At 43.7% G+C, this 27,773-nt stretch overlaps 1 pseudogene; it reads left to right on the forward strand.

The window, feature by feature from the left end:
* Positions 1-789: 789 nt before the first annotated feature.
* LOC129548448 (solute carrier family 22 member 6-like) overlaps positions 790-27,773 on the forward strand; it is a 31,629-nt pseudogene continuing 4,645 nt past the window's right edge.

Here is a 27,773-nt window from a genome sequence, read left to right on the forward strand (position 1 = left end):
CACCTGATGTGAAGAGGCGACTCATTGGAAAAGACCCTGATGCCGGGAAAGATTGAAGGCAGGAGAAGGGGACAACAGAGGACGAGATGGTTCGGTAGCATCATCAACTCAATGAACATGAGTTTGAGCAATCTCCAGGAGATGGTGAAGGACAGAGAAGCCTGGCATGCTGCAGGTCATGGGGTCACAGAGAGTCAAACACGACTGAGCAACTGAAGAACAACAATATGACTGTGTAAATTTGTTAAAACTTGTCAAAATGAGGTTCCCAAGTTGACGCATTTTATTGTATATACTCAGTCTCAATGAAGCTTTTTTTGCCCCTGGCTTGAGGATGGTTAAACAGATAATGGGATAGACTGTGGTGGACATTTCCTTGGTTTTAGCTGTTACAGTTGAGGGAAGGAGAAAAATTGGGAGTGGATTGCATTACAATGAGAAAAGAGGCACCATTGACATTACCTCTGATGAGGGTTCCCTCTTTTTTTTTTTTGGCCATGTGGCCAATCTAACTTTAGCTGCCCTTAAGGTCCCCTGGAACAAATCATTGATCCGATGAGTCTTAATAATTCATCGCCTTACTTTCAAGTCACAGTTTAACTTGGTACCTCTAAAAAAGTTATAAACACTAGTTTTTAGTTCGGGGGACTTAAGGCCACAGCAGAACCAGGAACTGATGAACTGAGAAGACAAAGGACAGCCTGTCTCCTCCCCCCTGCACCGAAAGCCTGGAAACAGTTTGTGGGAGCAAGAGGCCTCCGCTCCTGGGCCCCTGCAAGGTCCTACCGCATGGCCTTTAATGACATCCTGCTGCAGGTGGCGGGTGTCGGCCGCTTCCAGAAGATCCAGGTGATTCTGTTGATTTTGCCCCTGTTCCTGACATATTTGCACAACACCTTGCAGAACTTCACCGCTGCCATTCCTACCCACCACTGCCGCCCACCTGCCGACACCAGCCTCAGCAAGGACGGGGACCTGGAGGCCTGGCTGCCCTGGGATGGGCAGGGGTGGCCCGAGCCCTGCCTCCACTTCACCTCCCCCAGCGGGGACTGCCCTTTCCCAATAGCACGGAGACCAACGGCACAGGGGCCACAGAGCCCTGCCCCCACGGCTGGATCTACGACAACAGCACCTTCCCTTCCACCATCATCAGTGAGGTGAGGAGCCCTGGGCCCCCAGCTCCTCCTTCCAACCCCCGAGTCCCCATCTTACCATCCCCACACACGCCCACACACACACACTCACACCCACACCCACACATACACACACACACACAGACTGTGCGAACCTGACCTGAATTTGCCCAAAGACCCTGGAGCTATGAAGAGTTCTGCCCAAAATGCAGGACAGAGAACAGGGGTTGGAATTGAGATCTTCCTGGTAGAGAAGGTTATGGAACGCCTTGCAGAAAGCTGTTCTCTGCCCCTCCAACCTCCCCCAGAGAGAGAGATAACTGCTGCTGGAGTTCAATAGCCCACTTTGGTTTCCCCGAGAGTAGGAAGGTGTGGGGATGGAGGTGGAGAAAGGAGGCAAGCAGAGAGTGGAGGGCAAAGAGAATATTCCTGAGCAGGGGCTTCTGGGCTCAGAGTCCTAGAGACAAAAACAATTTCCTGACTTCGTCTAGAAATAGCTCTCGGCAGCTGGGGCCAGGAGATGGAGAGCAGCCAAGGAACTAAGATGGGAAAGAGAACAGGGTTATGGGGAGGGGGAGGGTCCTTTCATCTCTAGTGATTTAACACCCCTCCCCCGAAACACACACACAGTCGATTGTAGAGTCTCCCTGGCCTGCTAAATGGTTCATCCGGCTGAATTCTGCACTCTGCAGCTGTCGCGTGGATCGTGCTCTCAACATCTGTTCTAGTCAATGGTCTTTTGGTTGCAAGAAAGAGAAGCTCTCTCCTGTCAGCTCAGGAGGAGAGGGATTTCGGGAAATCCAAGGGCAGGAAACAAAGCGTGTCCAGGCTTCATGGCAACTGGAACCAGGGACTGGAGCACCAGAGGCATTGCTGTACACTGACTCTATGGCTCTCCTTTTCAACCCATTTTGTCTGTGTGGTCATCTCGCGAGACGACTGCCAATCCCAGCTCTGATCCATTACCTCTCAGATTTAGGGCCCACCACCAACCAAAGGGGCTTCCCAGGTAACACCAGTGGCAAAGAATCTGCTGCCAATGCAGGAGACATAAGAGATGCAGGTTCAATCCCTGGATTGGGAAGATCCCTTGGAGAAAGGCATGGCAACCCACTCCAGTATTCTTGCCTGAAGAATGCCCGTGGGCAAAGGAGCCTGGGGGCCTACAGTCCATGGGGTTGCAAAGAGTCACACGAACCCACCAGCCAGAATATTTCCGTAAATCTTAATTCAAATTCTTAGAAAAGGCTCTGATTGGCTCAACCCAACACATTGATGAGTAGCCTCCGCCACAATCCTGCAATTGGCTTAGGTGTCCACATTTAATCTAATCATTACACCAAGGGGCAAAATAGTGGGATTATGTGGCCCATTGCCTGGTAATCAGGGCTTTGCAGAAAAGATGACTTGAGAAGGGGCTGTGGGTGAGCAGAATCTCCAGACCTGCTGGATGCAGCATCAGTCTGAAAGTGGTAGGAGTTAAGCCATACTTCCCACTAGCCAGACCCAAGGCACAGAAGCAGAAAGCGAGTAAGGATGGCTACTCCTCCTCCCTCTGAGCGTCATATGCCATCCCCTCCCAGCATAGCTGAGGGGGAACGCCTTCCTTATTCTCCAGCCTCCACCCAAATTCTGAGACATCCTCCTCCACCCACCTTAACTTGTACACTATCAATCCCTCCAATTCTGCTTTTCCGTTTCCCTTCTTAAAACTCTGCACCCTGTTTTCCAAGTTCGACAATACTCCAGGAACTATTAATATCAACCTTGCTGTTGTTCTTCTGTTCAAAACAGCAGGCAGTATGATCAGAAGCTCAAATTTCTTTGGATTCCTTGCCATCTGGAGCAAAGAATCTGGGTGAGTGAGCACCTCAGCTTTCCTTCTAAATGGAGAGTTAGTGGTTATCTTCTCATCAGTTTAGGTGACTGACAAAGCCAGGTGCCTACAATTGTCCTGAGTTGTGGGAAGAGGCCAAGAATAATCCAGTCCTCTTCCAACAGGCACTGCGTGTGGGACCAATGTCCACCATATTTTCATGAACACAACCAGGATAACTCTCCCTTGGGCCAATAATGCCAAAGACTGCACCAGAAAACACTTCATTAGGATAATAAGCAGTTTACATGTATAACCCAGTGTGAAGCTAGACCTTTTGAGTTGTGAAGCAAATGAAATAGCTCACAGGTTATCAAGGGTTGCTTAAGAAGGAAAATTAGTCTCAGTGAAGATGCTCCACCCAGGCCATGTGGCTGTATCTAGTAGGCACAGCAGCACAGGTCACCTGAGGAAGACAAGTCCCAGCTTGCCCCTTGGAAAGAACTCCCAAACAGCTCTATATCCCAAAGGGATACTTCATCCCTCTGAATGCAAAGCAAAAAAAAAAAAAAAATTAGTATAATAAGAAATAAGATGCTAACCCTGGGTTATAATGATAATAATAAAAGCCTACCTGAACTCTCCTCCTTATTTTCTTTTCTTAGTATATATTTATTTATTTGGCAAAATTGGGTCTTAGTTGCATACGTGAGATCCTTCTTTGCAGTACATGGACCCTCTAGTTGCGGCAAGCAGGCTTTAATATTTGCGGCATGCTGGCTGAGTTGATCTGAGGCAAGTAAGATCTTAGCTCCCCGACCAGGGATCAAATCTGTGTCCACTGCATTGCAAGGTGGATTCTTAACCACTGGACCACCAGGGAAGTCCCCTCCTATTTCCTTCTGAATTAAATTATCCTGAGTATGCTCCTTGGAAGAAAAGTTATGACCAACCTAGACAGCATATTAAAAAACAGAGACATTACTTTCCCAACAAAGGTCCATCTAGTCAAAGCTATGGTTTTTCCAGTAGTCATGTATGGATGTGAGAGTTGTACTATAAAGAAAGCTGAGCGCTGAAGAATTGATGCTTTTGAACTGTGGTGTTGGAGAAGACTCTTGAGAGTCCCTTGGACTGCAAGGAGATCCAAACAGTCCATCCTAAAGGCAATCAGTCCTGAATATTCATTGGAAGGACTGATGTTGAGGCTGAAGTTCCAATACTTTGGCCACCTGATGTGAAGAACTGACTCATTTGAAAAGTCCCTGATGCTGAGAAAGATTGAAGGTGGGAGGAGGAGGGGACAACAGAGGATGAGATGGTTGGATGGCATCACCAACTCAATGGACATGAGTTTGAGTAAACTCTGGGAGTTGGTGATGGTCAGGGAGGCCTAGCATGCTGCAGTCCATGGAGTCACAAAGAGTCGGACACAACTGAGTGACTGAACTGAACTGAATAACTGGCAGCTTCTGTCTGAACTGTATGAGCCAGGACTCCTGTTTGCAAGTGGCTACAGTTCAACTTAAACTAATCTGAGCATGAAAAGAGGGTATAAAGGTTCCCATAACCCAACCACAAGACAAAGGCAGAGCTGACTCTAGGGGCCATGGGAACCAGGGCCATGTGTACAAGACCTTTGTTGGCTCTCATCTATTCTCTGCGTGATGGGCATGTAACTATGAAACAGATGCTTTGTTTAACATGGCCACTGCCCATTCTGGGCTCACTTCTAATAACTGTCTCTCTGCTTCACCTTTTTTAAAATTTTTGAATAATTTCATTTATTTACCTTTGTGTTGGGTCTTCATTGCTGTGCGGACTTTTCTCTAGTTGCAGCAAGCAGGGGCTACTCTCTAGCTGTGGTGCAAAGGCTTCTCACTGCGGTGGCTTCTCTTGCTGCTGAGCCCAGTTTCCATGCTGCCAGGGCTTCAGTAGCTGTGGCATGTGAGCTCAGTAGTAGTTGCAGCTCCCAGGCTGGAGACCACAGGCTCAATAGTAGTGGTGCACAGGCTTAGCTGTTCCAAGGCATGCGGGATCTTCCAGGACCAGAGATCAAACTCATGCCTCCTGCATTGGCAGGCAGATTCTTTATCGCTGAGCCCTCAGGCAAGGCCTCTCTGCTTCAACTTTGAAAAATTCTAGGAAAGACATTTTCTGACCTGGGTCACGTGCCCACCCCAGCTCCAATGATTGTAGAGCAGAGAGGGCCTGAGTTACTATGAATGGCCGGCCTGAGTCCCCCTTTCGCTTCTGTTCTGCAGTTGAACAACAGTTACCATTTCATGGCTCTACTTCCTGGTCCCACTGCCATTCGTTTTCTCTTTTTCTTTCCCCTGAGGCCAGTCTCACAGCATCTTTCATTTATCACAGGCTTTATCAGGTTAGCAGTGCAGAGCTGTCCTAGGCAGCAATTCTCTGAGTCTCCCTCAAATCCACCACTACCCATTCCTACACTTTGGTTCCTTAGGGACGAATAAACAACAAGGTCCTGCTGTATAGCACAGGGAACTATATTCAATATACTCTGATAAACCATAATAGAAAAGAATATGAAAAAGAATATATATATGTGTATAACTGGATCACTTTGCTATACAGCAGAAATGAACACAAGTACACTGTGAGGTACAATGTAAGTAAGCTTCGGCTTATATATATATATATATATATATATATAAGCACTGTATATATATATGTGTGTGTGTGTGTGTGTGAGGCCCAGGAGCACACAGAGGTATATGATCCTCACGAGTCTCAGGTACACATGAAGAGATCGTATATAGTAAAATCTATGCTCACCCTAAGGTGCTATAAGCCCCTTGCACTGTCGCTTTTACAGAAGACGAGTACCTTAGGGCAAAGCAGAGGCAGAGAAATTCTTTCTGACTACATGTTCCATATTCATTTATCAGTTTCTATTCTGAACTACACCCAGATTTCATCACTAAGCTGCATACAAATTTTGTTCTCTTCTCGTTCCTCTGACTTCTTTTGTTATTTGACAAATCCTTATTTTTCCATTTTCTCTAAAATTGATAAATCTATTTTTTAAATTTTGTTGAAGTACAGTTGATTTCCCTGGAGAAGGAGATGGCAACACACTCCAGTATTCCTGCCTGGAGGGTTCCATGGACAAAGGAGCCTGGCGGGGTACAGTCCATGGGATCGCCAAGAGTCGGACACAACTGAGCAACCATCACTCAGTTGATTTACAATGTACTTCACAGTGTACTTGTGTTTATTTCTGCTGTATAACGAAGTGATCCAGTTATGCATATATATACTTTTTCATATTCTTTTCTGTTATGGTTTATCCCAGGATATTGCATATTGTTCCCCGTGCTATACACCAGGACCTTGTTGCTTACCCATCCTATATACAGCAGTCTGCCTCTGCTCAGCCCGCACACCTAACCCGCCCCTCCTCCAGCACTTCTCTGACTTCTCTCCTCTTTCCTACACCCTCTTGCTTCTCATCCTCACATTCCTCAGTTCCAGTCTATCTTACCCCTAACTCCTCCCTACAGTGCGTCTCCATCTCCGCGGTAGTATTCTATTCACAAGTTTCCAATAAGGACTATTAAAATGAAGTCCCAGTTTGACAAAGCCTTAAAATCTTTTTAAAATAAAAGTTATATCAGATAACACATAGAATTACAGAAGAGTAGTTATTTGTATAAAACAGCAATAAAGTTCATTGCTTTTTTCACTTTTTATTTTATATTCCAGTTCAGTCGCTCAGTTGTGTCTGACTCTTTGTGACCCCATGAACCACAGAATGCCAGGCCTCCCTGTCCATCACCAACTCCTGGAGTTCACCCAAACCCATGTCCGTTGAATCGCTGATGCCATCCAACTGTCTCATCCTGTCGTCCCCTTCTCCTCCTGCCCTCAATCTTTCCCAGCATCAGGGTTTTTTCAAACGAGTCAGCTCTTCGCATCAGGTGGCCAAAGTATTGGAGTTTCAGCTTCAACATCAGTCCTTCCAATGAACACCCAGGACTGATCTCCTTTAGAATGGACTGGTTGCATCTCCTTGCAGTCCAAGGGACTCTCAAGAGTCTTCTCCAGCACCACAGTTCAAAAGCATCAATTCTTCTGCGTTCAGCTTTCTTTATAGTCGAACTCTCACATCCATACATGAATGTATATGGATAAACCATACACATTTCCATATGGAAAAACTATAGCCTTGACTAGACGGACCTTTGTTGCCAAAGTAATGTCTCTGCTTTTTAATATGCTGTCTAGGTTGGTCATAACTTTCCTTCCAAGGAGTAAGCGTCTTTTAATTTCATGGCTGCAATCATGATTTTGGAGCCCCCAAAAAATAAAGTCAGCCACTGTTTCCCCATCTATTTGCCATGAAGTGATGGTACCGGATGCCACGATCTTAGTTTTCTGAATGTTGAGTTTTAAGTCAGCTTTTTGACTCTCCTCTTTCACTTTCATCAAGAGGCTCTTTAGTTCTTCACTTTCTGCCATAAGGGCGATGTCATCTGCATATCTGAGGTTATTGATATTTCTCCCAGCAATCTTGATTCCAGCTTGTGCTTCCTCCAGCCCAGCATTTCTCATGATGTACTCTGCATATAAGTTAAATAAGCAGGGTGACAATATACAGCCTCGACGTACTCCTTTTCCTATTTGGGACCAGTCTGTTGTTTCATGTCCTGTTCTAACTGTTACTTCCTGACCTGCATATAAGTTTCTCAAGAGGCAGGTCAGGTGGTCTGGTAGTCCCATCTCTTTCAGAATTTTCCACAGTTTATTTAGGGCTTCTCAGATGGCTCAGTGGGTAAAGAATCCTCCTGCAATGCATGAGATGCAGATTTGTTCCCTGGGTCAGGAAAGTCCTCTGGAGGAGGACATAGTAACCCATTCCAATATTCTTGCCTGGGGAATCCCATGGACAGAGGAGCCTGGCGGTCTACAGTCCACAAGGCCACAAAGAGTCAGACATGACTGAAGAGCATGCATGCATAGCTATTTAACAATGTTGTATGAGTCTCAGTTGTACAGCAAAGTTATTCAGTTATACATATACCTGTATCTATTCTTCTTTAAATTCTTTCCCCCTTTAGCTTGTTGCATAATATTGAGCAGAGTTCCTGTGTTATACAGTAGGTCCTTGCTGATTATCCATTTTAAATATAGCAGTGTGTACTTGTCCATTCCAAACTTCCTAATTATCGCTGCCCTCCACCATTTCCCCCTGGTGCCATAAGCTCCTTCTCTCAGTCTGTAAGTCTCTTTCAGTTTTGTAAGGAAGTTCATTTGTATCATTTTTTTTTGTTCATTTGTTCAAATGTATTTGTTCTTCTTTTTGAGATTCTGCCTGAAAGTGACAAAGACCTGTATTTCTCTTACTCTGTCTGAAAGTCCATTGCTCTTTGGAGAAAGTGTTCAAATGCCAACCTTCCAAATTGTATATCATGTGGTGTGTGCACAGGGTATTAATAGTCCCACAGTAATAATTAAACTCACAAATAAGGATTTCTTTCCAATCAAATCAAGATTATCAAGCAATTAGACCTGAAGGATGAATTCATTTGGATATATATTAGTACAGCCTAGGGAGCATTCCCTAAACATCCTGGTCATCCCAGTCCCTTTTCCTTTTTCTTTTTTCTGTTAACGAAAGAAATGAGTTTTAAAATTCACTCAAAAGTATATAAAAATTGGCTCTTAACTTGTAAATGAAATGCCACACTCGTTTGTCATCCTTACTTAATTTTAAAGGCATCTGTGAGCAGTACAATTTTTCTGCAGGCTGTAGAGCTGTTTTACTCCACCTCGAAATGAAGTACTTTTAAAATGGGAATCTTTTTTCTAATAGTCATTAAAAAGAGCAATAAAATTTAAACTATTAGTTAAGGTATTCAAGTGCTGCTTACACAAGACTGCAAATAACTACACCCTCTCAGACGTGTTTATGGAAAGTTAAGGGAAGGATGCAAGGGTATTTCACAGAATCCGAGGTCAAGAACTTGAGCCCAGTCTTATGAGAGACCACAGTCAGGTGGTTCAGGAGAATCAGGGCACCTGGGCTCTCCATCCCCACCTCTCTGGCACTGTGCTCTCACCCTGATCTCTCTGACTAGGTTCCTGCCTCCCCCTTCCCCTCCCCCTCCTCCTCCTCCCCTCCCCCTCCCCTCCTCCCCCTGCCTCTCTTCCTCTGCTTCTTTTTTTCTCCTCTCCCACTCTCTCTCTGTCTCATGATTTCTCAACTCCACTTGCACGTTGTCCCACATTTGGCCCTCTCATCCCGGCTTTGAGTGTCCTTACAAACCTTGCTTCTCTGAGTCCCTTTTCCAAATCTGTAAGAAAAAGAACCAGATTTTTAATTCTGTCGGTATTCTTCAGCTTCTCCCAAGGAGGGACAGGTTAAAGAGCCCTGAAAGAGGGTAAGCGATTAGTGCTCCAAAAAAGGGGAGCAAGATACTCAGTTATCCCCAAAAATATCTCTTACGTGTTTTGAAATCACTTGAATCATTGTCACCAGGAGAAGATGGCAAGAAAGATTGTGTGACTCAGGGAGGCAGGCTCTCCTTATGTGCCGGTCCCAATCCCACATACTCTGCCCACCAGGAAGGATGGAATGGACTGTGGTGGGGCCAGCCTGGCTCTCCCTGACTCTGGTTCTTCCTTCCTCACAGTGGGACCTTGTGTGTACACGCAACACTTTGCTGCAGCTGAGTCAGTCCATCTTCATGGCAGAAGTACTGGTCGGAAGCTTGACGTCTGGGGTCACGGCAGACAAGTCAGTGATGAACAAACCTGAATCAAGGAGCAAAAGCGTAGCCCCTCTAGGCTGGACATAGAGGGGAGACTGGCAGCCCTGAGAATCCAAAGAGGGACACAGAACTTATTCACCCAAGCCTGACCTTGTCTGGAAGGTCTGCAGGAATCACACAACTGTCCATCAGCACTTTCCAGGTCTCACCTCCTCACAATACCCTTGTGCAGCCAGCATGAATGTTACTGTTAGCTGCATTTTACTAACGAGGACACGGACGTTCAGGGATGTTAGATAATTTGCCCAAGGTGCCTAGAAGGAACCCAGAAAATAATGTTGTTAACTCCAAGGAGTGGAATTGGAAAGAAGAGAACTTTTCACTCTTTGTTATTATACTGTTTGAACTTTTATGGTAATTCATTACTTTTGTGATTGTAAACTTTTTTTTTTTCGGCTTTGCTGGGTCTTCGTTGCTGCTCGAGGGCTTTTCTCTAGCTGCGGAGAGCAGGGACGACTCTGTGCGGTGGAGCATAGGCACTAGGCACTCGGGTTTCAGAAACTGCAGCACACAGCCTCAGTAGTTGCGGCGCATGGGCTTAGCTGGTCCGTGGCACGTGGCATCTTCTCATACCAGAGATCGAATCCAAGTCCCTGCATTGACAGACGGATTCCCACCCACTGTGCCAGCAGGGAAGTCCTAAAGTAAATATTTAATGTTTATTTTTTTTTTAAAGGTACAGTCACACAGCTAACAAGTGGCAAAAGCAGGACAAGAATCCAGAGTTTCTGACACCCAGAAGAAATGGCTCCCCACCACTTCTGCCTTGTATGTGACAAGTGAGTGTCACAGAAACAAACTCAGACCAGGCAATCAGTATCAGTGAGGGACCAGCCTCAGGCCTATGCCACAAGAAGCTTATACCACCTCTCTCAGACTTGGCTTTTCCACCTATAAAATGGAGGCTGTGAAAAGGGTTAAATTAGTACCTGCAACTCAGTGTTTGTTACCCTAACCTTGACTGTCTTCCAGACCAGAGACCATAAAAAGAACCATGGGATGAATACTAAGAGGCAGTTTTCTAAAGAATAAAATTTGAGGGTGTACCCCCATGGCTGATTCTTAGTGATGTGTGACAGAAACCCACAAAATTCTATAAAGCAATTATCTTTCAATTAGAAAATAAATTTTTAAAAAAATTTTTAATAAAGTTTGAAAATATTGTGTCACAGCAGATCAAAGACACAAAATCAGCTTTATTATTCATAAACTATAAGCCACAGTCAAATGCATTTTGCAAAAGCATAAACCTTGCATAACTTTCCCAAAAATAAAAATCCCATAAACCAAGCTTATGGATACAGAGGAGAGACTGGTAGTTGCTAGAGACAGGGAGGAGGGGCTGGCCAAAATGAGTGAAGAAGGTCAAAAGTTACCAAGTTTAAGCTAAAAATAAGTAAGTCATGGGAACGTAATGTACAGCATGATGGCTGTACTTAATAATACCGTATTGCATATTTGAAAGTCACAAAGTGAGATCTTAAGCATTTTCATCACACACGCAAAAAATTATTGTAACTATATATGGTGATAGATTTTAAGTAGATTTATGGTAAGCTGCAGTCCATGGGGTCACTAAGAGTTGGACACGACTGAGAGACTTCACTTTCACTTTTCACTTTTATGCATTGGAGAAGGAAATGGCAACCTACTCCAGTATTCTTGCCTGAAGAATCCCAGGGACGGGGGAGCCTGGTTGGCTGCCGTCTACGGGGTCGCACAGAGTCGGACACGACTGAAGTGACGCAGCAGCATTGCAGTGCTCATTTCAAAATATATACAAATATAGAATCATTGTTATACACCTAAAACTATTTCACTGCTGTATGTCAATAATACTTCAATTCTTTAAAAATATCACAAAAGGCTGTCTCCTAACAGGAATGTTGGTTGTTTCCATCAATCAACATTCAAAGAAGCAACCACACCCCAAAGCAGTAGTTCCCAAACCTTGGAAGCATGTTAAAAATCAGGCTTCTAGCATACCTTCCAGATATGCAATAGGCTTTAAGTGGGGTTCTGGTATCTGGTTTGCTTTCAACACACCCCTGTGATTCTGATAAAGGTGTGTGACTCCCTCCACAGAGGTTTGCTGAGATGAATCAGGACCCTGGACAGCAGCAATCCAAGGATTCTCCCAACAACAGGTCCCCCAGATGCCAATCCTCACCCAATTATTCTCCGCCTCCCATCTCAGCATCTACCCCATGGTCACATGCAGGCAGCCTCACCTGTTAGATTGCCCAGGGCATCAAGGATGAGACAGCCAGAGACATGGGACGGGGGAGAAAGCAATGCGCTTGCCAGGTTTCCCCTCCTTTCACAGCTTGGGCCGCCTGAAGGTGCTGACCTGGAACTACCTGCTGTTAGTGGTCTCAGGGATCTGTGCTGCCTTCGCCCTCAACTTCCCAGTCTACTGCGTTTGCTGATTCCTCTCAGGCATGGCTGTGTCAGGTGCCAGCACCTCGTCTATGATTCTGAGTGAGCGGGAACCCAGGAGGGTCAGTTCACGGGGATCCTCGGTCACAGAGGTGCAGTGAACCAGGGAACCTGATAGATGCAAACCTCAGCTCCTTCCCTGAGTACCTGTCCCAGCCCATTCTGACCTATCTGGGTCTTTCCTGGAGTAGGTAGTGCCCCAAGAAGAAAAAAATTAAGATCGTGGCCTCTTCGGTGGCTCTGATCATTTGGGGCTAGAATTCATAGGTATTTAGGGATCACTGTAAGGATGAACTAAGTAAAGACTCAGAGATTGGAGTCGGGTTGCTTAGAGAAGCCAGTCAATCATACAGGGAATCTTTTATTCAACTCTTGTTTATTAAATACAGTTTCAAAAGCCATTTAATTTGTGTCACATCCAGCACTGTGGACAAACAAGTGAACAAGAGGACACTACCCATGACCTTAAAGAGTTAATAGTCGACTGGGTGAGCTGCCAAGCACTTACAAATTGGTTTACTAAAGGCGAGGATGGGGGCTATCCTGGATGATGTGGGAGTTCAGAAGTGGGGTGCTCAATCAGGACTTGGGGAGCCAGGAAATCACCCCAGAAGTGGTAACATCTAAGCTCAGAACTGCATAAAACGTGAGGCAGAAAGAAAGGAAGTAAAGTTCTTGGGCAGAGTTCTAGACAAAAAGAAAAGAATATACAAGTCCCTGAGGCCAGAGTATGACCCCTTGGAGGAAATGAAAGTGCTGCAGAATGGCCTGAGCATAAGGCTCATTCATCTCTATTTCCCAGGTCAAGCAAAGGGCATGGCACAGGATCTTCAACTCTAAATGCTTGTTGAATTAAAATGAGTTGAAGGAAGTGCAGAGGGAGCGGCTGTAGGCAGGTCAAAAGAGGTTCGGAAGAAGCAAGGAAATATGAATGTTGGGGTTGGTGACACTGAATAGGAGCATGCATAGGAATTCAGAACCTTCTAGACCATCCCTACACACACACACACACACACACACACTGAACCTAACCAAATATCATACCATCCTTGCCTTATCCAGTGAGGGGCCTAGGGGTGCAGAATAGGACTGAGCTCACGAGATGAGCCCTTCCACTCCAGTGTGAGGCTCCTCCTCCACCCCCCAGATACACACATACTCATACAACCCTGACTTCAACCTAAGCTCTGTTCTTCTCCCCAGATCTAGAGTGACTGTCCATCCATGCCCATCCAAGTCTGGGCCTCCTATTAGGATTTGTTCCCACCCTAGGCCAACTCTCCCTGGCTGGCATGGCTTATGCTCTGCCCTACTGGTGCCACCTGCAGCTGTTGGTGTCTCTGTCCCTCTTTGCCACCTTCGTCTACTCCAGGTGAGTGGGACGTCAGTGTAGGGTAGAGTGCTCAAGATAAGTCACAGCACTTATGGGTGTAGCATCTCCTAGAAGACCCCTTCCCTACCTCCTTAAGTATCAAGGCAGAACAAAGCAAACAGAACCAATGTCCACACTGATAGGTAGGGAAGACCATGGCCAGAAAGGGGTAAGACTTATCTCAGGTCTCCCAAGTAGACAGGGATAATCCTTGAAATAGAACCCAGAGCTCCTAACCTCAGCCCAGGATTCTTTTCACCCCTCCCAGCTGTCTTCCCACTCTGGTCTGTGCCTTTCTCAGAAACCCACAACTCTGTCAACTCAGGCTAAATTCATGCCACCCCAAACCCCACCCACAGGTTCTTCGTAGAGTCCGCCCTCTGGCACTTCTCTTTGGGGAACCTGGACCTCACCCTGAAGACCCTGCAGAGAGTGGCCCAGATCAATGGGAAGCAAAAAGAGGGCACCACGCTGAGTGTGGAGGTGAGACACCCCCCCAAGACCCTCTGTGATATCCCACCAGGGCTCCGCCTGCCCCCCCATTCTAGAACCCAGGTCGTCTGGGGCTTCCCAGGCAGGGGGTGGAGGGAGGGGTCCCCAGGGGAAGCTAAGCCCTGAGCCCCAGCTATCCAAACAGCTGCTCCAGATGAGTCTGCAGAAGGGCCAAGCCCAGCTGTCGATGCCGCGGGTGCTGCGCTCCCCTGCTCTCCGTCAGCTCTTCTTCTGTATCGTCCCACTGTGGTAGGTCCATCCCCACTCGGGTAAGAGACAGACAACTGATGGGCAGATAAGCAGACTGAGGAAACAGGAAAGCCTGGGTAGGTGGGCGGCTGAGGGAAGCCCCGCCGCCACTGGGAAAGGACACAGGTACTCTGGAGACTCAGAGGGCTCCCCACCTGCTGAGGGAGAGAAAGAAAGCCCAGCTGTCCTTCATCTCCTGAGGTTGGAGCTCAGCCAAGTGGCACTGACCTTGAGAAAAAAAGAAGCAGCCACCCCAAGAAGCCCTGAGCTTCTGGACCTAAGAGTTCTGCATCACAGGCTCTCATGTTCTCCTGAAGAAATCTGCATTCTTCTATTGCCATGTAACAAATTACATACTTAACAGCTTGAAATAGCACACACTTATTATCCCACCGTTTCCATGGGTCAGGAATCCAGGCAGGGCTTAGCTAAGTTCTCAGCTTACGACTTCACATTCTCATCTGGATGCTCAACTCGAGAAGACTCCACTTCTAAACTCAGCCAGGTTGTTGTTCAGTAGCCCAGTCATGTCCAACTCTTTGCGATTCCATGGACCGCAGCACACCAGGCTCCTCTGTCTTTAACTGTCTCCTGGAGTTCACTCAAATTTATGTCCGTTGAGTCAAAGATGCCATCCCACCATCTCATCCTCTGTCGCCCCCTTCTCCTGCCCTCAATCTTTCCCAGCATCAGGGTCTTTTCCAATGAGTCAGCTGTTTGCATCAGATGGCCAGAGTATCGGAGTTTCAGCTTCAGCATCAGTCCTTCCAATGAATATTCAGAGTTGATCCTCTTTAGGATTGACTGGTTTGATCTCCTTGCTGTCCAAAAGACTCTCAAGAGTCTTCTCCAGCACCACAATTTGAAAGCATCGATTTTTCGGCTGTTACCTGAAATTTCCTTGCAGTTGTAGGACTGAAGCTTCTTGCTGGCTATCAGATGGGAGTTAACCTCAGCTTCTAGAGATTTCTCTGTTTTTCACAAGGACTTTCCCACCATGGCTGCCCACTTCATCACACCAGCAAGGAGAGTCTCTACAGTCAGTCTGCCAGCAGGGGCCATCCTGGAGGCTGTCTGCCACTATGTCTTCCTAAATACTATGCAATGTGTCCCTGGCAAGGGGGTCATTTGCAGTTGACAAGAATATAACCGTGATCTCACTTGATTTGCATACTTCCATAACTGTTCTGAAGGAAAACTTAGAGGGCGGCAGAGGATGAGATGGTTAGATAGCATCACTGATTCAACAGACATGAATTTGAACCAACTCTGGGAGACAGTGAAGGTACAGGGGAGCCTGGTGTGCTGCAGTCCATGGGGGTCACAAAGAGTTGGATATGAGTGAGGACACACACGTGAGCACGCACACACACACAGAGAGAGCAGGGAACTGGAAGGAGGGGAAGAGAATCTGTTGTGAGGTAAAAACACTATTTTCTCCTGGGTAATTTTTAAACGTATGATAGATAACATTCTTTTTTTTTTTTTTTTTTTAGAATTAAAGGAAGACTTTCTTATCTGCATTCGAAATATAGAAACCCCACTGAAAGACTGATATAAGGCCTAAAGAAAGAACAGTGAGAGCAGTTTGCCAACTGCAATTACCATGTAGACGTGGCATGCCTATGACTCAAAGCATATCCCCTCTGCTCCTGCCCCAGGGTCATACTCTTTTTCAGCCTCTAAGGCATGGTCATGAGTCTGCAGAGTTTTGAGATCAACATCTACCTGGCTCAGGTGTTCTTCACGATTGTGGACCCACCACTTTATTTCCTGGGCTTTTTGGCCACCGAATCACTTGGCCGCAAACGTACCCAAACAGCCTCCTTGCTGTTGTCGGGGGTCTTCATTGTGACCTGTGCAATGATACCCCTGGGTGAGTACTGACCAAGTCCAGCTCCCATCCTGGTCCTTCCCCAAGCCCGGCTCTCAATCTGGCCCAAGTCAGCTACCCAGAGGGTGTGAAAAACTCAAGGCTCCTCCAAATCTTTCCCAACACCTTATCACCACCTCTTTTCTTTCCAGATCACACAGTCCTCCGCATCACGATGGCTGTGATAGGAAAAGGCTGATTGGCTCCATGAACTGCCTCTTTATGTACATGGGGGAGCTGCACCCCACAGTAATGCAGTGAGTGGGGGTGTTGGGGAGGAGTCCTGGGATGGAACAATCAGGCCCTAGGGCCAGATGGTTTCCACTCAGAAAGAGCACAAAGGTCAAGCAATTGTTTTTTAAGGCAAGAAAGAAGAACAAAAACACACAGAAACTAGAACAAATTAAAGACAAAAAGGAAGATGGTACTAGTAACTCACAGCTTCTCCATCTTTGGCTGCAAAGAATATAATCAATCTGATTTCGGTGTTGACCATCTGGTGATGTCCATGTGTAGAGTCTTCTCTTGTGTTGTTGGAAGAGGGTGTTTGCTATGACCAGTGCGTTCTCTTGACAAAACTCTATTAGCCTTTGCCCTGCTTCGTTCTGTGCTCCAAGGCCAAATTTGCCTGTTACTCCAGGTGTTTCTTGACTTCCTACTTTTGCATTCCAGTCCCCCATAATGAAAAGGACATCTTTTTTGGGTGTTAGTTCTAAAAGGTCTTGTAGGTCTTCATAGAACCGTTCAACTTCGGCTTCTTCAGCGTTACTGGTTGGGGCATAGGCCTGGATTACTGTAATATTGAATGGTTTGCCTTGGAAACGAACAGAAATCATTCTGTCGTTTTTAAGATTGCATCCAAGTACTGCATTTCGGACTCTTTTGTTGACCATAATGGCTACTCCATTTCTTCTAAGGGATTCCTGCCCACAGTAGTAGATATAATGGTCATCTGAGTTAAGTTCACCCATTCCAGTCCATTTTAATTCACTGATTCCTAGAATGTCTATGTTTACTCTTGCCATCTCCTGTTTGACCATTTCCAATTTGCCTTGATTCATGGACCTAACATTCCAGGTTCTTATGCAGTATTGCTCTTTACAGCACCGGACCTTGCTTCTATCACCGGTCACATCCACAACTGGGTATTGGTTTTGCATTTGCTCCATCCCTTCATTCCTTCTAGAGTTATTTCTCCACTGATCTCCAGTAGCATACTGGGCACCTACCGACCTGGGGAATTCCTCATCCAGTATCCTATCATTTTGCCCTTTGATACTGTTCATGGGGTTCTCAAGGCAAACTGAAGTGGTTTGCCATTCCCTTCTCCAGTGGACCACATTCGGCTGTGGTCCATGTAATCAGATCGACTAGTTTCCTGTGATTATGATTTCAGTGTGTCTGCCCTCTGATGCCCCCTCGCAATACCTACCGTCTTATTTGGGTTTCTCTTACCTTGGGCATGGGATATCTCTTCACAGCTGCTCCAAGAAAGTGCAGCCGCTGCACCTTACCTTGGATGAGGGGTATCTCCTCAAGGCCTGACCTTGAATGTGGAGTAGCTCCTCTCGGCCCTCCTGCCCCCGCGCAGCCACCGCCTATTGGACGTGGGGTAGCTCCTCTCAGGCCGCCGGCCCTGGCCTCAGGCGTGGGGTAGCTCCTCACAGCCACGCTTCTTTGCATGGTCGGAACTGTACATGGAACAACAGACTGGTTCCAAATAGGAAAAGGAGTATGTCAAGGCTGTACATTGTCACCTTGCTTATTTAACTTATATGCAGAGTACATCATGAGGAATGTTGGGCTGGAAGAAGCACAAGCTGGAATCAAGATTGCTGGGAGAAATATCAATAACCTTAGATATGCAGATGACACCACCCTTATGGCAGAAAGTGAAGAGGAACTCAAAAGCCTCTTGATGAAAGTGAAAGAGGAGAGTGAAAAGGTTGGTTTGAAGCTCAACATTCAGAAAACGAAGATCATGGCATCTGGTCCCATCACTTCATGGGAAATAGATGGAAAAACAGTGGAAACAGTGTCAGACTTTATTTTTTTGGGCTCCAAAATCACTGCAGATGCTGACTGCAGCCATGAAATTAAAAGACGCTTACTCCTTGGATGGAAAGTTATGACCAACCTAGATAGCATATTAAAAAACAGAGACATTACTTTGCCAACCAAGGTCCATCTAGTCAAGGCTATGGTTTTTCCCGTGGTCATGTATGGATGTGAGAGTTGGACTGTGAAGAAAGCTGATCGCCGAAGAATTGATGCTTTTGAACTGTGGTGTTGGAGAAGACTCTTGAGAGTCCCTTGGACTGCAAGGAGATCCAACCAGTCCATTCTAAAGGAGATCAATCCTGGGTGTTCATTGGAAGGACTGATGCTAAAGCTGAAACTGCAATACTTTGGCCACCTCATGCGATGAGTTGACTCACTGGAAAAGACTCTGATGCTGGGAAAGGTTGGGGGCGGGAGGAGAAGGGGACGACAGAGAATGAGATGGCTGGATGGCATCACCGACTCTGTGGACATGAGTTTGAGTGAACTCCGGGAGTTGGTGATGGACAGGGAGGCCTGGCGTGCTGTGATTCATGGGGTCGTGGAGAGTCAGACACAACTGAGTGATTGAACTGAACTGAACTAGTAATTCAAAATACATCAGTGGATACAATAAATGTAAACAGATTAAACCTACCAGTTAAGAGACAGATTTTTTTAATCTAGGTTTTTTTTATCTAGTTCATGATTTTATCTAGTTCAAGTGTAAACTACATGAACTAGATAAAATCAACTTGGATTATCTGGTAGGTTTAATCTGTTTACATTTATTGTATTGACTGATATGTTTTGAGTTACTAGTACCATCTTCCTTTTTGTCTTTAATTTATTCTCATTTCTATGTATTTTTAAACAGATTAAACCTACCAGTTAAAAGACAGATAACCCAAGTGGATTTTATCTAATTCATGTAGTTTACAAGAGACCCATCTAAAACATGAGACCATGAAAATCTTAAATGTGGAGAAATACAGAAGGATATAGTAGGCAAATATTAACCAGAAAACAGGTAGATAGAGAGGTCAAAATAGACTTTAAGAGCAAAAAAAAGTACAATAGTTAAGAATATGGCCCGGAATTCCCCAATGGTCCAGTGGTTAGGACTCAACACTTTCACTTCCAGGACCCCAGGTTCAATTCCTGCTTGGGGAATTAAGATCCTGCAGGTCACATGGTGCAGTCAAAAAAAGAATATGGCTCTGGTATAAAAGGTAACTAGTCCAAATGCTCAGTCATCTTAACTATAAAACACAAATAATAATAGTACCAGAAATAGATTAAATAGAAAATAAATGTATGAAAGAGAGTCAAAACAAAAAGTCAATCTTTGAAAATACCAATGAAATGGGCAAATACCTGGTAATAATAATAAATTTTTTAAAAGACTAGACATGAATAAATATTGGGAATAAAAAACTGAACAATAGATCTAGAGTATTCAAGATGCAAAAATTTAATTATGTAATTAAAAATGCAAAAAATTTATAAACAAGTCTATACTGATAAATTCTAAATTTAGATTAAATTGACAAATTCTTTTTAAAAATAATATAGGAAACTAATTCTAGAATAAATTAAAAATTTTAATAATAAACTTTAAAATCTCATCTCAAAAAAAAAAACACCCAGCCCAGATATTAATACAGGTGAGTTCCACCACATTTTCAAGGACCAAGCCTTCCAATGTTACATAAATGATTCTCCAAAACAGAGAAATAGGGAAACTACGTCAACTGCATTCTGTGAAGCAAGGTGATACTGAAATCAAAGGAGATTAGTTATGAAATGAAGATAACAGGCCAATATTACTCATAAACAGATACAAAAATCCTAAACAAAATATTAGAAAAATGAATTCAGTGATGTATAAAAAAAGATTATACATGATCAATGAAAGTTGATCTCAAGAAAGCAAGAATGGTTTTACATTTAAAAATACATTAAGGACTTCCCTGGCAGTCCAGTGGCTAAGACTGAGCTTCCACTGCAGGGGGCACAGGTTCAATCTCCTGTTAGGAACTATGGTCCCACATGTCATGGGGCACGGAAAAAAAAAAAACAACATATATATATATATATATCACCATATTAACAGATTATCATCCAAATAAAATAAAATAAAATAAAACTTTTAATAAAAATTAACATCCAGGGACTTCCCTGGTAGTGCAGTGGTTAAGACTTCACCTTTCAATGCAGGGGGTACAGGTTCCATCCCTGATCAGGAAACTAAGATCCCACATGCCTCACAGTCAAAACATCAAAATATAAAACAGAAACAAAATCCAATAAAGACTTTAAAATGGTCCACATCAAAAAAAATTGTTTAATTAACATCCATTAAAAACAGTGTTAGTCAAACAACAATAGAAGAAAAATTAACTTAATAGAAACATCTACCAAAAATCCACAACAAATATTATTATTAATGGTGAAACTTCAGAAACATTCTCTTTACATTTGGGAATAAGACCAATATGCCTGCTATCTCCCTCTCTATTCAACATCATCCTAGAGAGTGTGATCAGTGCCTGGGATAAGAATAACAAAAGAAATAGGACTGGAAAGGAAAAATCAAAGCTATCACTACTTAAGGAGGATGTAGCTGTCTGTATATAAAATAGATAACTATTAAGAACCTACTGTACAACACAGGGAACTCTACTCAATACTCTGGAATGACCTATACGAGAACAGAATCTAAAATAGAGTGGATATATGTATATGTATAACTTTGCTGATTCTCTTTGCATATAGCAGAATCATCACATTGGAAGTCAACTATACTCCAATGAAAATTAATTTTAAGATATACATATAAAAATCTAAAATCATTAGACATAGTAAAGTTTGGCAAGGTGACTGGATACAAGGTCGGTAAATGAAAGATCAAGGGACTTCCCTCATGGTCCAAGGGCTAAGACTCCACCCTCTCAATGCAGGGTGCCCAGGTTCAACCCTGGGTCAGGGGACCAGATCCCACAAGCCTCAACTAAGAGTTCATGTGCTGCAACTAAGTCCTGGTTCAACCAAATAAATAAATAAATGTTATAAATAAATAATCAATTGCAGTCTCTACTCTTCCAAAAGAGATTTTTTTTAATTCCTATATCTTTTAAATACATTAAAGAAAATGTAAATAAATGTATTATGTGCAGGGATAGGAAATGTCATAATATCAACTCATAATTGACATAAGTTGATATTAAAATGTTAATGGTTCCAATATTAATTTATAAATTCAATCAATTCTGATCAAAATCCCAATGGATATTTTCAAGAAACCAGCAGGTAAATTCTAAAATGTATATAAAAGTACTGTGGGCCAAGTACAACTAAAGTACTTTTTTAAAAAGGACAGAGGGAAAGGACTTTCCCTACCAGAAATTAAGACATATTATAAATTCTTGCTATAAAATTGTAGTAATTGAGATAGTGGATGCCAGAGCAGGAAGGGACAAATTGTCCAATGGAAAAGAATAGCAAGCCCCAAAACAGACCCGCTGGGAAAAACACTGCAGGTGATTGGATAATGCCTGGACTATTGAACAACTAGTACCAGGACATCTGGGCTTTCTTTGTGGCTCGGTAATAAAGAATCTGCCTGCAACACAGGAGACACAGTTTCGATCCCTTGGTTGGGAAGATCCCCTGGAGAAGGAAATGACAACCCACTCCACTATTCTTGCCTGAGAAATCCCATGGACAGAGGAGCCTGGTGGGCTATAGTCCATGGGGTTGCAAGAGTCAGACATGACAGCAACTAAACCACCCACTACCAACAGGACACCTATTTACCTATATGAGAAATAAATAAAATGCAATCCATATTTTAACCTTAAAGAAAAATTAATTTCTGCTGAAGAGGGGAGGATTTCTGAAGACATTCTTTAAAAAGGCTAACCAAAAAAGAAACACTGATAAATTTTTCTATGTTGGATTTTTTCCCCCCCTGGTCATTTGTTTCACCATTAACAAGGTGAAAAGAGAAAAAGAAGGTATTTACAAGGATTTGTACACAGCCTCTGGAAACCAATGAGAGGAAAAGACCATTTCCATTAAAGTAACAAAATAACATTGACAATAATCCCAAAAAAATATAAAGTATTTTTTAATATTGTTGAAGTATTTTTAAATCTCCACCAAGGAGCTGGAATAAGAGTATGGGAAAACTAGGCCAACCATCTAAGGGCAATTGGGAATTGGAGCCTGGAGAGGTAAGCACAGTACCTGAGCAAGCACCGCACATAAGGAAGAAAGTCATATGCATTCTCTCTGATCTCAGAATCACTGTTTAACACAGTACTGGGGATCCTGGACAACACTGCTGTATTCAGAAATAAAAAGAAATAAGAAGTTTGGTGTCTTCCCTGGTGGTACGATGGACAGGAATCTACCTGCCAGGGCAGGGGACATGGGTTCTATCCCTAGTCAGGGAAGATTTCACATGCTATGAAGCAACTAAAACCCATGAGCCACACTACGGAATCCCATACACCTAGAACCTATTCTCTGAAACAAGAGAAGCCACTGCAATGAAAAGCCCCCCACTACAACAAGGAGTAGCCCCCACTTGCCACAACTAGAGAAAGCCTGAGTGCAGCAATGAAGACACAGCACAGCCAAAAATAAATAAATCTTGAAAAAAAATTAAAAGAGGAGTGTTTACAACAGCATTATTTAGAGAGATTATGACCATCAACCTAAATAAACCAATAAAATCAATGTGTGTGTGCTTAGTTGCTCAGTCGTGTCTGACTCTTTTCAACCCCATGGACTTCAGCCCATCAGGCTCTTCTGTCCATGGGGATTCTTCAAGCAAGAATACTAAAGTGGGTTGCCATGCCCTCCTCCAGAGGATCTTCCTGACCCAGGAATCAAACTCAGGCCTCCCGATTTGTAGGTGGATTCTTCACCGTCTGAGCCACCAGAATCAATAAACAAAACTAATAAAAAGAGTTTAGCAGGATGGTGGTTACAAAATCAAATTACCAAATGTCAAGAGCAATAACATAGAAGCTATACCCTAGAAGCAATAATCTAGAGAAAAAATCCAGAAGATAACCTAGAAAATCTTTGAAAATGAAGACACTATTCAGAAAAGCACCTAAAGCAAGATGTTATCAGGAAATTAACAGAGGACACCCAAGACTTCCATGGAGAAGTTTTCTGAAACCTTCTTAAGATATAAAGATTATCTTAGTAAATGGGGAGACAGACATTCCACACTCTTGTTTAGAATAACATAATAAAGATGTCAAGTTAACTTTTAGAAATTTATAGAAATTCAACAGAATCTAATCAGAATTTCAATTAGATCATTTTTGAGGAACTCCAAAAACTTATTCTAAAATTTATATAGAAGAAAAAAGACCATAATTGCTAGTCAATTCTGAAATAACAAAGCAAAGTCTCTCACTCCACCATCTATAAAGACATGTAATAAAGCCATGGTATGTCTGTGGCTTTCTTGGTGCAAAAAGAAACAAACAGAATTAATGCGAGGGCTTGGAAACTAATAGATACAGGTGGAGACAAGGATGCAGACGAAGACAGAGAAAGAGGCAGGGGAGGAGGGAGGAAGGGGGCAGACAGGAAGAGGAAAAGAGAAATATGACAACGGCATCGATTCGATTATATCAAAAAGGGCTTCTGCCTATTGAAGGATGCAGTGCACAAATTGAAAAGACAGAGAGGAATTCCCTAGGGGTCCAGTGGTTAGGACTCAGCACTCTTACTGCTGGGGTCTGGGTTCAATCCCCGATCAGGGAGCTAAGATTCCACAAGCAAGCCACAAGCAAAAGGAAAAATATTAAAAGACAGAGGGTAGATTGTGAGGAGGTTCTTACAACATTTAACAAAGTTCAAATATTAAAAATATAAATGAAACCCCTACAAATCAAAAAGAAAGAGAAGGAATTCCAGGAGAAACTTTACAAAAGAAATAAATATATGGGCATTTTATAGACAATGAAACCCAAAAGATTAACTACATGAAGAATGAGATTGTCACTTTGCACTCATTAAAATGGCAACAGTAAAAAGCTGGATTATGCCAACTGTTGGTGGCCACAAGAGAATACAGGACCCCTAAATCCCCACCTAATCTACGTGCACCGCTGGTGGGTATGAAAGTTGGTGCTGCCATTCTAGAGAACTACTGGCGGCGCGCAAACACACACACACACACACACACACACTGCCCTAACCATTCCCTTCTTAGGCTTTTTCTTAGAGAACTTTTCACAAAGGCATGCCTACATGATCCATGTACAAACACACTCACTGCAGTGTTGTTTGAGGTCATGGCTGATGGGCAGCAGTCTAGACATTTAGGTGAACCATGGAGAGATGCCCACTGTGGAGGACTGGGCAGCAGTGGGTAAACATATATGTATGGAAACACCTTTGAAGCAGAGTGTTGAACTAACACAACATTGTAAAGCAGTTATACTCCAATTAAAAAAAAAAAGAGTGCTGAATGAAATGAGAAATAGAATGATCTATTACCTCTACCATTTAGGTAAATTAAAATATTTGCACACGAAACAATACTTTACAAGAACATATGCAAATTAAAAATGCACATCAAACATGATAGAATAAATTGACTATGGCAAGGAAGGGATTAGGAGAGAATAACGATATTATATTATATTATAGCTATGGTTTTTCTAGTAGTGATGTACGGATGTGAGAGTCGGATTATAAAGAAGGGTGAATGCCAAAGAGTTGATGCTTTCGAATTGTGGTCCTGGAGAAGACTCTTGAGACTCCCTTTGACTGCAACAAGATCAAACCACTCAATCTTAAAGGAACTCAACCGTGAATATTCATTGGAAGGACTGACGCTGAAGCTGAAGCTCCAATAGGCCGCCTGATGTGAAGAGCCAACTCACTAGAAAAGACCAGACCCTGATGCTGGGAAAAATTGAGGGCAGGAGGAGAAGGGGACAACAGAGGATAAGATGGCCGGATGGCATCACTGACTTAATGAATTCAGTGAGCAAACTCTGGGAGATAGTGAAGGACAGGGAAGCCTTGTGTGCTGCAGTCCATGGGGTTGCAAAGAATCAGACACGACTTAGCAACTGAACAACGATGATTATATTGATAAACAGGACTCAACAATTAAGATGGGGAATAAAAAGGCCTTTCAAGTACAAATGATAACAGAGGGTGAGGGTCATGAACTTAGCTTTATAATTAACCCAACCCTCTGCTTCTGGGGTTCAAAAAAAAAAGTAGAAAAAGAGAGAGTGACTAGGTAAGTACTTTAGGTAACATGATCTGGGTAGGTCTCCTCTGTGAGGATCAAAGGCAAACAGTAAAGAATAAATGAGGAAGGAAAGGGATAGGGCAAAAGATAAGAACTGGGTGGTCAGGACCCATCATGTAGGAATTTAGAAAGAAGTCAGGTTTTATTCTAGCCTGATGAGGTATCACTGATCATTTTAAGCAGAGGGTGGAAGGATCTGAGTTACAGTTTTTAAAGAACACTTTGTGGGAATTTGGGGTTGACATATATACACTATTGGTTTTATTTGTTGTTATCCAGTCACTAAGTCGTGTCCAACTCTTTGGAACCCCATGGACTGCAGCATGCTAGGCTCCCCTTTCCTTCACTATCTCCCAGAGTTTGCCCAAATTCACGTCCATTGAGTCAGTGATGCTATCTAACCATCTCATCCTCTGCCACCCACTTCTCCTCCTGCCCTCAATCCTTCCCCTCCTGCCCTCAATCCTTCCCAGCATCAGGGTCTTTTCCAATGAGTTGGCTCTTTGCATCAGGTGGCCAAAGCATTGGAGCTTCAGCATCAGTCCTTCTGATGAATATTCAAGTTTGATTTCCTTTAGGATTGACTGGTTTGATCTCCTTGCAGTCCAAGGGACTCTCAAAAGTCTTCTCCAGCACCATAGTTTATCGGGGACCAGCCTCGATATGACCCAGGGTATCCTCAGGATGAACGGCGTCGGTGTCAGAGAGAGAGAAAGAGAGAGAGAGAGGGACTGATGATTCCTTGGTTTACACTGGAAACCAATAAAACCCCAGCACGGGGTTTGCTCTGTTTACGTAGGCCGCAGGCGCCCTCTCGAATCGCTGGAGGCACCCCACCAGGGCACCCCCTCGAGTGAGTCTTAGAAGCCCAGGCAGATAAGTAAACTCAGAGGGCCCAGTGCTCCAAGGATCTCAACCAGAAAAAGGAGAATAGAGAAAAGGATGGAGAAAGAGAAAGAACGACACCGGGAGACCAAGCTTCAGTGAGCAAGGCCCAAAACTTTATTTTCCAGTGTTGCTTTTATACCCTAAGTTATGCGCATAAGAAACAGAGAAAGGGAGGTATAGAGTCACACCAAAATCGCGTGGGGTCAGCAGTCTTGACCCTTATCAGGATCAGGGCTTATTTTTGTGTGTCTTATGATAAAAGTTTTAGGTGGTTTACATCCTCTTCTGGCCAGGGGGCCTGCTAACAGTTTATGGCCCTCTCTCCTAACAATGGGTTAGTTAGCAAGTAAAAGGCTTATATTCTTTTAAGGTGACTTTCCTAGAGTCAGGTGCTAGACACATAACAAAGTTACATTCCTATAAGGCACCGGTGTAGTGAGCTGCAAGAAAGGAATTTATTAACTTAAGATCTGATGTGGTTAAATCAAAGGCTACTACTTATATTCTCTATATGTGATTAATATATTTCCAAGGATACAATAGATAGAGGAAACTGCAGCAAGCTTTGATTCAACAATGAAATCTTTTTTAGTACTACTCTAATGATTTTAACTTCTTCAACAGATTCCTGTATTTTAGAATATTAGGCTTTCTGTCCTTGCATGGCTGGGAGGCTATAAACAGTCACACTCATAGTTGTAAGAGCCCGGACAAACTTGTCATGCAAGTTAGAAAGCTATCAGAGGGGCTTGGATTGGAACACTCCTATTAAGCCGAGGAGAACTTTTAAACTACAGCTCTGAATTAATGTTTTCAGAGAAAGGTGGTTGGGGGGAAGCCCCTGTAAGTATTAGAGGATTTGGTAAGAGGCGTAAGATAGTAAAGCAGTCAGACTCCAGTTTTCTTTGGGGTAGATGCTCAGGTAAGTCCAGGGGGTTCCTCGAGCCCTGATTAGCCTTTGCCCGTCAGGCCTCTTCCCCAGTTGACCTTTGCCAGATTTCCCTCGCTGGCTCCCGGCAATAGTTTGAAAGCATCAGTTCTTTGACGCTCAGCCTTCTTTATGATCCAGCTCTCACATCCATTCATGACTACCAGAAAAACCATAGCTTTAACCATATGGATCTTTGTTCACAGTGATGTCTCTGCTTTTTAATACATTGTCTAGGTTTGTCATAGCTTACCTTCCAAGGAGCAAGCGTCTTTTAATTTCATGGCTGTAGTCACTGCCCACAGTGATTTTGGAGCCCAAGAAAATAAAATCTGTCATTGCTTCTCCCCTTCTATTTGTCATGAAGTGATGGGACCAGCTGCCGTGATCTTAGTGTTTTGAATGTTGAGTTTTAAGCTAGCTTTTTCACTCTCCTCTTTCAC

The sequence above is a fragment of the Moschus berezovskii genome, chromosome 25, assembly GCF_049115385.1.
Source record: "Moschus berezovskii isolate FMDL1 chromosome 25, NW_MosBer_1.0, whole genome shotgun sequence".
NCBI lineage: Eukaryota > Metazoa > Chordata > Mammalia > Artiodactyla > Moschidae > Moschus > Moschus berezovskii.